This window comes from Apus apus, chromosome 6 (assembly GCF_020740795.1).
Source record: "Apus apus isolate bApuApu2 chromosome 6, bApuApu2.pri.cur, whole genome shotgun sequence".
Taxonomy (NCBI): domain Eukaryota; kingdom Metazoa; phylum Chordata; class Aves; order Apodiformes; family Apodidae; genus Apus; species Apus apus.
Genome location: NC_067287.1, coordinates 34,427,894 through 34,439,971, shown reverse-complemented (window position 1 = coordinate 34,439,971; position 12,078 = coordinate 34,427,894). Strand labels below are relative to the sequence as shown.

General features: G+C 38.3%; 1 long non-coding RNA gene across 1 annotated transcript; it reads left to right on the top strand.

Annotated features, from left to right (window-relative positions):
• The first annotated feature begins 392 nt into the window (after positions 1 to 392).
• LOC127386740 (uncharacterized) lies at positions 393 to 11,777 on the top strand. The gene is made up of 4 exons (XR_007889962.1): positions 393 to 481; positions 6,113 to 6,542; positions 8,111 to 8,195; positions 11,726 to 11,777. It is a non-coding gene; the product is annotated as an uncharacterized LOC127386740 (long non-coding RNA).
• Positions 11,778 to 12,078: the final 301 nt, after the last annotated feature.

Sequence of the window (12,078 nt, the reverse complement as noted above, 5' to 3'; positions counted from 1 at the left end):
TTTTCTGAAAAGGTCAAGTAACATTTATGAGAAACTTTTCTTGTGCTGGGAGGATGATTATAAATGGATTTATTGCATTCTAGTTTTCTAGTCGTGGAGGAAAACTATGTCTATACATCTGAGTTCTATATATGTGTGTGTTATGCATGTACTTTTCAGTTCCTCTTAAAGGTGTGTGTATTTTACACACAAATAGGTACGCACGTATCTTTGTGCATATATGTGATTTGAAATTTGAAGTTCACGTTGTTACTAACGTTCCTAAATCAGTGAAATATTACTTGTTAAACATAAAATGTTATCTACTTATTTTTAAGCTCTTAGGAAGATAATAGGAGGATCTAATATGAATTCAGCTGGGAATCGTTTTCATTTTGCCAACAGTGACCATGTATTGGGAATGAAATAACCAGCAAAAGCTCTGTCACATCACCAGAATCCACCCGACACTCTGTGCCAGGCAAGAGTCTCACTGTCAGAGGTAGGTTTTAGGATTAAGTCCATTGAGGTATTTTTTCCGACTGACTGTTGGAGCACGTTTCTGTGCTGATATTATGCAAAGAATCACCCAAAAGTCTTCAGTAATTCAAAGCTGTAAATGAGTGAGACATACAGCCACCACCAGGACAGGAGCTTTTTGATGTCTGTCTTGCAGTTTTGTAGTTGAATTGATGAAAATATGCTATTCTAATGTAGGATTTTCAGAATGATTAATATGACTTATTCTGTGTGGTGAAAATGCATACATGTGTTCAGCTTTCAGCAAGGACTTGCACTACCTGTTTTTTTATTTCCTTAAAAATATTTTCTTGAAGAAGAGCCATTTTCCATGTTTCTGTGGGAAAGAATTGAGTTCTTATACTTCATACCAACAGCTCCTTATGCTTGTAGCTTACAAGTCACTGCTTAAAAAAATCAGTGATTACCTCAGTCTTGTTGTGAACTCCTGAGAAATCATGCAGGTAATGTTAGCTTTGGCTGGACTGTGTTTTACAGTGTGTGAGGATTAAAACCAGGTACACTAGTTGCAGGAATTTAACACTTCTTGCATTATATAAAGAAATGGTCTAACTGGTTTGTTCAGCATTTGACTGTGTAGGGTGTCTGTTGTAATTTGTAATTTTGTGCTGTTACACTTTCTTCAATTCAAAAGGTCTACTCCAAATTCCCAGCACCTGACTTGTCTTACATTAGAGAGTTTATTGGCAGTTCAGCTCTTGTTAGACAGCAGAGACTCCACACAGAAACCCTCTCTTTATTTTGTCTCACTGAGGAAACTCAATGAAAATTTGCACTTTTGGACACGCGATAGTCGAACCACAGGGCACAAATCCCACTTCCAGTGTTTTTACTCTTCACAGAACTGTTTACTCCCTTCATGGAAATTCAAAGGGAGATCTGAGAGCCCAAGTCAGTTGTTCTTTTCTTTTGCATCATTCATCATCAGTGAACTGACGTGGACAATACTACAATTATTCTGATTGTAGTAAACAGGTTTGATGGCTCTGCTGACAAGTAGCCTTCTCACACACTCCTTGCTCTATTGATTCTTTGCTTGTTGCAAGAGTAAAGATGGAGTGAGGAGGTTTAACAGTGTCAAATACCAGCTCTAACTGGCCATAGAAATACACCTGCAGAAAGGCAAGCAGTTTTTACCACGAGCCCCTCAAGAGCTGGACTGCAATTGAGGTGAAATGAAAAAGACTGCTGCTGCATGAGAACATAGAGAAATGTCTTAGGTGACATGTTTCATTGATAGGCAAGTATATATAGTGCCAGATCATGGTGATAAAAAGCACAGGTGCTCTGATCTATTAATATTTCTTTGCTGTGTGCAGTATAAAGTATTTTTGGAACTATCCTAGACCTAACTGTGCCAGTTATTATTTCACACTGTTATTCTGCAATCCAAAGCTCAAGCTACAAGTTGTGATGTGCTTTTATTTGCATTACCAGATGATTTGATGCTGCAGACAAATGGGAGTTGGACTCTAATTTTTCTGACATGGCTGAGTGATGTGTTTTATATTAAATACAGTCAGTAGAAACAGGCCAGGAATACCCTAGCTCATGATTAATATGACTTGTGATTTAAAGATGGGTTGTGTTAGGTTAGATTTGACACAATCTTCATTTGAAAGACAAACTAAGTATCTTTAAATTCAGGCAGCATGCACAGCATGTCAAGGTCTTGTCTTTCAAAGTAGCAGAAGCAGTTGCTTCCTTTCTTAATAGTTTTGGTCTTCACTATAAAATGAGCTTTCAGTAGATGACTCCTCTAGCAATAGCATGGATGGGAATAGTAAATTAGAAGTGTAAAAGTCAGTGAGTAGGTTAAGAATGCAACCCTTTATTCACTCATTTTTATACTTAGGGCACATTTTCAGTGCTGTGTATATGCGCCTTCATTATACAAAGGAGATTTGCATTTTAATTCCCTGTACATAGCTAGCCTTTGCCAAAAATAACAAATGTCATAGCCTTTGCATGCTACCATCTATTAACCAAAAAGACCTTGAATCTATGACAATGTTTCTTTCTTTAAAAGTAACACGTGACTTAATGTTAACAATTATATGTCAGATGGCACATTTTTGGGGCATTAAATCCTTAGACTTAGTTCTCAGGTAGGAGGTAAATATTGATAATATTGACTTTCTTTATGTGACTTCATGTTTTGTCCATAGTTTTGCACTTGTGTTTACAAATCTTAAGTTTGTTTCTAAATATCTGAGATGAATCATGCATGTGGAGATGCAGTTACTGAATTTTGCTTTCACAATTGAGTTTGAAAATGTGTACTACATTTCCAGATACTGAAGCCAGGCCTAGATTTGTTTGAAAAATACCTGTAATGATAAAATATTTTTCCTTCCAACATGAAACAAATTGTTCAGCTGCCAGTGGAATAGATTAATTCAAATACTCTTTTTGGCTGGTACATTTTATTGATAAAATCAATATGATGTTTTCCTGAGGAGATGGTCTATCAGGGATATACCTTGAAGTGAAAACAAACAATCCTAAGACTGCTTATCAAGTGCTAATGATATGAGATGGATTTGAAAATCCTCAGGAAGTTGCCTTCATAGATACATGAGAAAACTTTCTCGAGTTTATGTAAATATTTATGTTTATTTCTTGTTTTCTCTTCAACCCCGATGAACTCATAAAGTTAAACTTTCCATGATGTCCCATGTGAAAACTTCTGTTTGTACTAGAATAAGCATCACCTGCTTCGTTAGCTGTCCTGGATTTTATGAACACATCAGTCCTGGGTCCATAAGATTACTGTTAGACTATTAGAAACTGCCAAAAAGCATGGCAATAATATTCAAAAGTCTTTTAAAGTTGTGTTTGTTTGGTTGGTTTTTTTAAGGAAGTGTACATTCCTTAAGATTTCTGTCACAGTTTTATTGGCTCCAGACTTAGTACTAGGAAGTGTCTGTTTTGTGAAAGTTTATCTGAAGAAACAAACCCCACCCAGCTGGCTGTCAAAGCGAGCATTTCTGAAATCAAATGCCCCTGTTTTGTCCCCTGGCATGTGTGTGTCCTTTCAGTGAGTTTGGCCAAAGATCATCATTATTGTAGGCTAAGAGTTAGGGGTTTTTTTGGGAAGATGGAAAAGATCTGCAAACTAGTATAACCCTGGTATTTCTGCAGCTTTACCAAATACAGGTGTTCCAGTAGAGAAAAAAATGCTGTGGTAATTTGTGAAGGAAACTTTCCACTACCATTGCATTTTCAGTTGCTGAAAAGATGTATGGCATTTAGACATGCCACTTTCAAAAGAGGAGGGTAGCTGCAGATTTTTTTTTCTTTTCAGTGATTCTTTAGATATTTCCATAAAAAGAGTTTGTCATTATCATTTTTCCTTTCATGAGCAGAATTAAAAATGCTGACGCTACCAGCTTTCAGCTTTGTAGAAATAAAAAATTTATGTTCATACAACACAGCCCCTGATGCAGAAATTGTTACGACATCTACAGACACGTGGTGGCTTTGCTGCTTGAAAAGATATTTTTAAACCATCTTCACAAGATGTGCTGAATTCTCTCAGTACCATTTCATACATTGGACCCATAGAAACATTTCACAAAAGGAAATAGATACTTCCTGGCCATTTCATGTTTTTACCTCTGAAAGCACTAGACTCAGTTCAGCTTATGTGGGCAACATCAGCCTGATGTAGTGCAAATTTTCCCTTAGCACAGAACAGCTGAAGAAACTTCTCACAGGTAGGGTAGCACACAGCAGAGCCATGGCTGATGCAAAGGGAAAATGTTCAAGCACACCAAGGCCCCCAAAGCCATCTATTTCCAGTTTGAGTTAGTGAATATGTATGTCTTTGCACAGGTTTTTGCATGAGCACTAGTCCTAGAGGGTAAAAGAAGGCTTGGATTTTACTCAGGTGAAAGGCAAAACTAACTTCTCTGAAAATTATTAAAACCATGAGGTTTGTGCTTGGGTAAGAGAAGGCAGCAACTTCAGCCTTAACAAAGCCAATACAAATAGCACACCCTCCTATAACCACAATTGAACACAGACAATATACTTCTGTGAGCAAGGAGGTGCAGCTGTTTTTCTAAGTTGTAATCTCCATCCTTGAGCTACTGTTGTCCAAAAAGGCAATAAAAGTGACCTTCCCTACCTTGTGCTTCTCCTTACTGAAGGCAAAAAGTCACAAACCAAACCAAAGGAGGGGACATAATTCATACTGCTTCAGAGAAGAAACAAACATAACAGAGTTAGGAAATACAATATTGTGTTAGGAAGGAAGCAGCAGGCTCCTGAACCTTCTTATGTTTTCTTGGAAGGCTGTAAGTAATGTTGATTGCAGTTGCATGTTGCTGAGACAGGAGCTGATGATGCAGGTTGGGCTGCTGAGGGGCAGCCAGTAGAAATGGCAAGGATTTTAAGGCTTGAAGGATTGTGGACTGCTGCAATATGATCCGTGACTAGTGATAGGATGCTGCAAGTTACAGTGTGTGAGATATATAAATGGTTTCCTTCAAGTACTCCAAGTTCAGAGCTAGCAGGCGAGTGCATGAAGCAGGTGTTCCACTGCTCCTGTGATTTGAGACCAGTGTGGTGATAAACAGTCTAACACAAACAGAGCAGCAGGGGATTCAAGGAGGGCTCATGGCAGACATAAGACACAGTAGCTTATTATATGTGGGATGAGCAATTTGCTGAAGATTCAGAGCTCGAGTTCTGACACCAGGACGTCAGTCACATGAGATGTATATTGAGAGGTGTTTGCTTGCTACCTACAGAGAAAAATCTCCTGTGATTGACTTGATAGATTTGCATGTCAACCTGCTCCACAGCCTAAATGTGAGTCACAGGCTTTTCTCTTCTGCTTTGTCATCAAAAGTGTATTTGAAATACATTTGTATATGCTTCATAAAAAGTATATTTGTATATACTTGATATAAATATATATGCTTATGCTTAAAAGTATATTTATATCTCATAGTGGGTACATGGAGCATAGGAGGTTTAAGGTGAATATCAGAAAAATTTTTTTTACTGTGAGAGTGACAGAGCCCTGGAACAGGCTGCCCAGAGAGGTTGTGGAGTCTCCTTCACTGGAGACATTCAAAACCCGCCTGGACACGTTCCTGTGTGATGTACTCTAGGTGACCCTGCTCTGGCAGGGGGGTTGGACTAGATGATCTTTTGAGGTCCCTTCCAACCCCTAGGATTCTATGATTCTATGGGTAACTACAGTGGTATTTGTAGTACAAAGCATAATGAGATTTTTTTTTTGTTTTGTTATAGCTGCTGCTTCTCTAAATGTTTCCTCTCCAAGATGTACTGTTTCAAACCTCAGTTATTCTTTGAGACTAGAATGTATTCAGATAGTAAAATGCATCATGCTGGGTGGACACTGAATCTGAATGTAAATGGAAGTTCAGATGCTTGGTCCCTACGTCCATGTAAAACTGTGGTATAAATATGCTGAACATTTGGCAGGATGAGATTTAAGTTGACCTTTTGTTTAGGACTATTTCTGCTCAGAACTGATGAGAAAGTATTTTCCTGTTCTATATTATTGCATTTCTTAAATTTTCTCTTGAAATAATTGAATTTGTATCTTACATTTTAGATTTTATCTGTGTAGACATGAAAGTATTGGAAGCACAATGCATTCTCTTAACACAATCAGCTGTGGAAAACAAGCTCTTCCATTACAAGATTAGCTGTAAAGAATACCAACATCCATATTGGAGCAAAGACAATAAAAATAAGCCATTCTAAATTGCAAAAGTTATACATTTCATTGACACAGAACATAGTAACTGGCATTGTTCTATAATGTCAATTAAAAAGCACTACAAAGAATAAGGTCTGATTCAAAGACTACCAACAAGGCTAACTGTACAAGAGAAACAAATGTCCCATGAAGGAAAGATACCATGTTAATGGAAAGAAGACAATACTCCATTATTTGAAACACAATCCTGGAGAAACACACAGCACAAGCAGAGCTTTCTGAAAGCTACAGCAACTTGAAACTGCTCCATGGAGAAATCCAGGTGAGTGAGCAAATCTAGATACAGCTCTGCAACGCTAGATTGAAAAGTGTATTTACCTTCTGCTCCCCAACCTAGTTCAACACGATGGATTATGAAAGGCAGAAGCACAGAAGACTTATGTGGCTTATTTGATATAAAGATTTTTATACCTCTTCTTGATCTTTCTCTTAGTACGTGTTTTTCTCTCTGTCCCAATTCCCCTGTGCTCTCACACACGTGATTAATGAATATGTACCTTTCTTTGAGCTCTTCAGGTCTTCTGCCATCTTCTGAGGTCTTGGGCTGAACCCTTCTAGCCATTCTCAGAGGACTTAGGCAGTCTGAAGTCTTTTTCATATCTTTATGTGAATATTCTTTATCTCCCTTTTGTTGCTGTTTTAATCTGGTCCTCTTCCGTAATTCACTCAGAACCTTTATCTGCTCTTGTGCCCAAGGGGTGGCAGATGAATGTAATGTTTCTGCAGCCCCCACTACCATTCACCTCTGTTATCTCTTGAAGACCCTAAGGTTTTTTTACTTAATTATCTTTTCATGCATTGTGATCACTATCTTGACTTCATTCCATTAATTAAGGCCATGCATCTTTATTCAACTTTATGGTCTGAAAATGAAACAGAAGAACATTGTGGGCTTGATCACAAACATACTCAGTTGAATGTAACCTTTGTGTTGAGTTTCAGTGGATTTAGAATTAGATGATCATTGTCCTTTGAAATACCTTTTCAACTAAAACAAGTAGGCTTCCAAAAAAAGTCATGATGTTTTTTTTTCTGGATCAGTCCTTAAGTTTTTTGTTCCAGCAAATCCCTGGAGCCTGGATCACTAAAGGAGCTTTGGACTAGCTGTCTGAAACTAATGGCATTAAATCAATTGCTACAAGAATATATTTAGACTGAGCATTAATAAGATGGGAGTCTGGATGGCATAATGATGGAGCACTGGCCTGGGCTTGGGGAGGTCTGGACTGTGTTCTTGGCTCAGCCAATAACTTGCTGGGCGACCTCAGGAAAGTCACTTTACTTACTTTTGCCTTATTAAAAAGTTCAATGTGGAAAGTGCTTTGAACTCTTCTGATGTCAAGTGCTATATCACCACCACATATATTGTAACCATGTAGGTGAAATCTATTAAATGTCAAGCAGAATGAAAGTAGTGAGTGCCTGTGGTTAAAGAACCTTTTATGGAAACTGCTTGAGACTCCTGTCAAATCTATGTTTCTGTAAGAATCTCATACATGAAGTGGGAGGAATATGAAGATGCCCAAAGGTTATGTTGTTTTGTTTTTGTTTTTGTTTTCCTTACAAGTAGCCCTTTATGCTGATAAGACTGGTTTAATCACGATATATTGTACAAGGTAAAATAAATGTAGAAGTGTGATTCTGCAGGATTTTCTCCTGGTTATTGCAGTAGTCAGCCTTTTCATTAGGGCACAAAGTCACACCAGGAAGGAATACAGAGTATCAATGATGATGGAGAGAGCTGGTCTACTGGTTTAGACAGCAATTTTATTGATAGGTACCACTGAGAAAGCTAACATACTTCATACCTGTTTTTCTTTTATGGATCAGAGTGCAACTGTCAGGAGGAGGAGGAGCTGCACATTTTTTAAATTGTCTGGACTTGGTCTCTTTCCACTGGGAAGCTAGGAACGAGGTGAGTCAAATGGAGCCATTAAAGGTTAATTTTGAGAAAGTGAAGGATTTATGAAGTGCTAGACCCTGGGAAAGGGCAAATTAAATCCTTATATTTAAAAAGGGAAAAAAGGAGGATCAGAGAAATTAAAGACCACTCAGAAAAAAAACAAAACAGAACTGAAGAAACAATCAAATTCTTCGTAAGGAGAAAACAAACGCAAACAAAAACAACCCAAGAAAGTATGAAACAACAGCCATCTGTCAAAAGCAGACAGTCTGAGCTTCTAACCAACTTTTTTTTTTCTATGAATGACTAGAGTGGCTATAGGAGAACTAGACAGTGTTGTGTACTGTGACCTTTGTAAGCTTAACATGGCAGCTTCAAAAGTAAGCTGGGAAAAGTGTGTCTGTCATGAAGCTGCCCTAAGGTTGGTCCAAGCCTGCCTGGAAAGCCAGGTTCACAGAGAGGTTAGTAATGGTTGACTGCTCAACCAGCCAGCAGGATCCCAGGTCCTCTGGGTGCAGCAGTACTCAACGTCTTCATTAGTAACTGGGATGATCAAATGAAGGCTCTGCTTATTAAATATGCAGACAATACCACCATAGGGATTCAGGCATGCTGCAGAAGTAGAAAAAATGTTGAAGGACTTGATAATTTTGAGAAATGGTCTGAAAAATAGCCTGGAGTTGAGGAAGGACCAAGATGAGGTGCTGAAGTTGTGTGCTGACCACCAGCTGTGCCAGTGCAGATCTGCAGGGGAAGATCTGGGGTCTCACTGAGCATCACTACCAGAAACTCTCAAACACTCAAGCTCTTGCGTAAAATACAAGCACCCACCAGGTGCACCAGGAGAAATGTGTCCTGCAGGGAAAGGGAAGGCACTGTGCTGAAATTGTCTGTCTTCAGCCCTGCCTTCCATGGAGGAGATGACAGAAGAACAGCAAGTGTCAGGCAATGAGAACAACTGTCCTAGTGAAAATTAAATGACCTGGTGTTATTTCAGCTGAAGAGAAGACCAATGTGCTACCTGATAATTGCCTTCAAATTCAGAAGATACTGCTGAGAAGGTAGGGGATAATTTTTCTCCATGTCCAAGTGAATAAGACATGAACTGATGAGCTAAACCTGAAGCAACTGATTTAGACCAGATATTAAGAAAAGTTTCTAGCAGCGCAGGTAGTTGTGAGTGTCAGAACAGATTCTGTGCTCTCCCCAGAACATTTCCATAATTGGAAACTTTTAAGGACAGGGTAGATGAACATCTCAGTGATGGCTGTAGAGTCGACTCAGTCCTAAAGCAGCCATACTGTCCACAATCCTGCCTGTCCTTGGGGAGGGTAAGCTAGGAGTTGGAACAGCTACCTGAGGTGTAGGATCTGGGGCTTTCACTGCCTTGTTTTTTTCTGGTGCACGTTCTGTTTGCTGTTGCTACCTCAGTGTAATTTATATATGGCCAGTCTGTGATAGTTTCATTAGAAGGGCCGTGTAAGAAAAAGTGGTGAGAAAAATAGATTCATGTTTGTTAAGTACTTTATGAACCTCAGATGAAAGGCAGTATATAAGCACAAACATTATTATGGGAAATCAATGAATAAAGTAATAAACCAAATTGAATAAAAATGAAACAAAACCCAAAAAAGTGCTATAGTCTGCACATAACCCCCATAAAATATAAATTAACCTTAAATAATAACCATGCATTTCCTGTTGTTTTTTAAAAAAAATAATTAAGTTTTTTTCATTTGCCAAAGTTCAAACAATTAATCACAGACCTATGTAATCAGAAGTAAAGTTTATTTCTTATTACCTATTCATGTTGCAATCCTAGCATTTGGGATGATTACATACTATATATAACACATACCTACTATGTAATAATCCCAAGTGCTGCCAACAGCTCATAGGCAGCTCAGAACAAGCACCGTGTGTGCAGCTCACACCCCTGATGGCATCCCAGAGTATGTCACATCACTGATCTGTCCCTGAAATCAATTTGACTTACTCATTAGTGAGATGAGGAAAACTGATTAAACTATTTATTTTTTTACATCAAATAAGGGATAATCTTGCCCTGAAGATATTTTTTTTTCCTTGAAGAAAACAACATGTTTTGAAGATGATGATGTTTTTAAAGCAGCTGCAACTGGTTTAAAATAACTCCTAAATCCTATGGCACTATTTTTGTTGGTTTCACCTAATCAGTTAATTTTAATATGAATAAGAATTTCCTATTTCTAAAATGGAAGCTGTTTCTCTGGTACATGTCCAGCGCTCTTTGGATAGTTTAAGAAGCAATAAAGATGCAGAAGAATTAACTCAAGTATTTTTTTGGTTGGAAAATGAATGAATAGTTCAGGCAACTTGAAGGAAAAAGTCAAGGATCATAGCCTAAAATGAACCAAGTCATCCATCAGGAAGAGGGTAGGCTGACAGTCAAGTTTTGTGTGTTCATTAATGTTTACAGGATGTATGAAAATACACAACCACACCAATAAAAACCCCTGTGAACAGCCAGTTCCTTTCCTTTCATGGCCAGGTTATTCACATTTGCACTTTGTCTGACACTAATCCCAGCTGTAACTGGAGACAGTTCCAGATGCAGCAGCAACTTTAAAGGACATCAGGAGGGGGTCACAGAGGTACTTGATGAAATGAATTAATGAGAGTAAATAATGCATTCTACATTTACAAGTCCTTTCATCTAAGGCTGTTGGAGGAATTGATAAACATTGCTGCACTGCTGCAACAGAAGGAACAGTCACTGCAGTAATTCTCAGGAGAATGCACTGATGTGGTAGAGTAACCAGGCATCTAATGGCCAAGTCACCTTAGAAAAGAAGACTTCAACACCTGAATTTTGAGGAATGTATAAGCATTTAGATGCTTTAAATGCCTCCCATTTTATTTTTTTTACTTTATTAAAGAAGGAACAGGGTGCTTGGTTCTGTTCTCTCAGCTGGGAGCTGTTGGCACCAACAAAGCTTAAATCTGTGGTGTGCTGAATGTCTTTATAAAATAAACAGTAGGAAATGAAGACATCTTGTACCTGCACCATCTTACAGGATTTAGAAGGTCAGAATCAGGCCCAGAAATATGACATACAGGAGGTCATGTCATTGTGACAGAGAACCACACTATAACCATGCCTAAAACTATCTTCCTGCAGTCACAGATTAATACAATCCAAGGTAGAGCCTGGAGAAAAACAAGAAACCCTTTACCTTTTAAGGATAAATGAAGAAACCAAAATACCAAATTTGGGCCATCTGGGCTATTTCATGCAGAGAAACATCATGACTTGGAAAATTTGACTATGTAAAGAACCAAAAAGATAGAAGCAAATGTAACAGGTATTGTCAAGAAATAATATTGTTTACAGCAGCATTGTAAAAGGAAGTGAAAGAAAGGGAAAACATTCAGATTATTTACTTTGGTTCCTAACCTTAATTCTGCTATAAATAATATAAAACATAAGAGAAAGCTTATTATTTTGGTGGAGAGAGAAACAGACAAACCATTTGACTTTTTCTTGTTTTCTTGTTCCTTAGATACTTCCTGGAGGACTTGGAGAACCGTCAGAACTGTCATGAGATGGTCTTTTGCCCCCATGCATGGGAAGAACCAGGTGAGTTGTATGTGTTCACTGAAGAAGGTTTCAAGTTTTTCTTTTAAATGAAGATTCATCTGTAAGCCCAGTGGCTGCTGGGGCACAAAGGCAGTGTCTCCAGTGAATGCCAGGGAAGGGAAATCTGGAGGAGAGGTCTGTTGATGTTTTACTGGTGAACTCTCCAAGTTCAAGCCTGGATCTTGTTGACTTTTGTGCCTCAGCAGTGAGGCTCCATAGGTTTTTTTTTAGGATGATGGCACAAATACATAGGTTGCACATGAAATGAAGGATGGG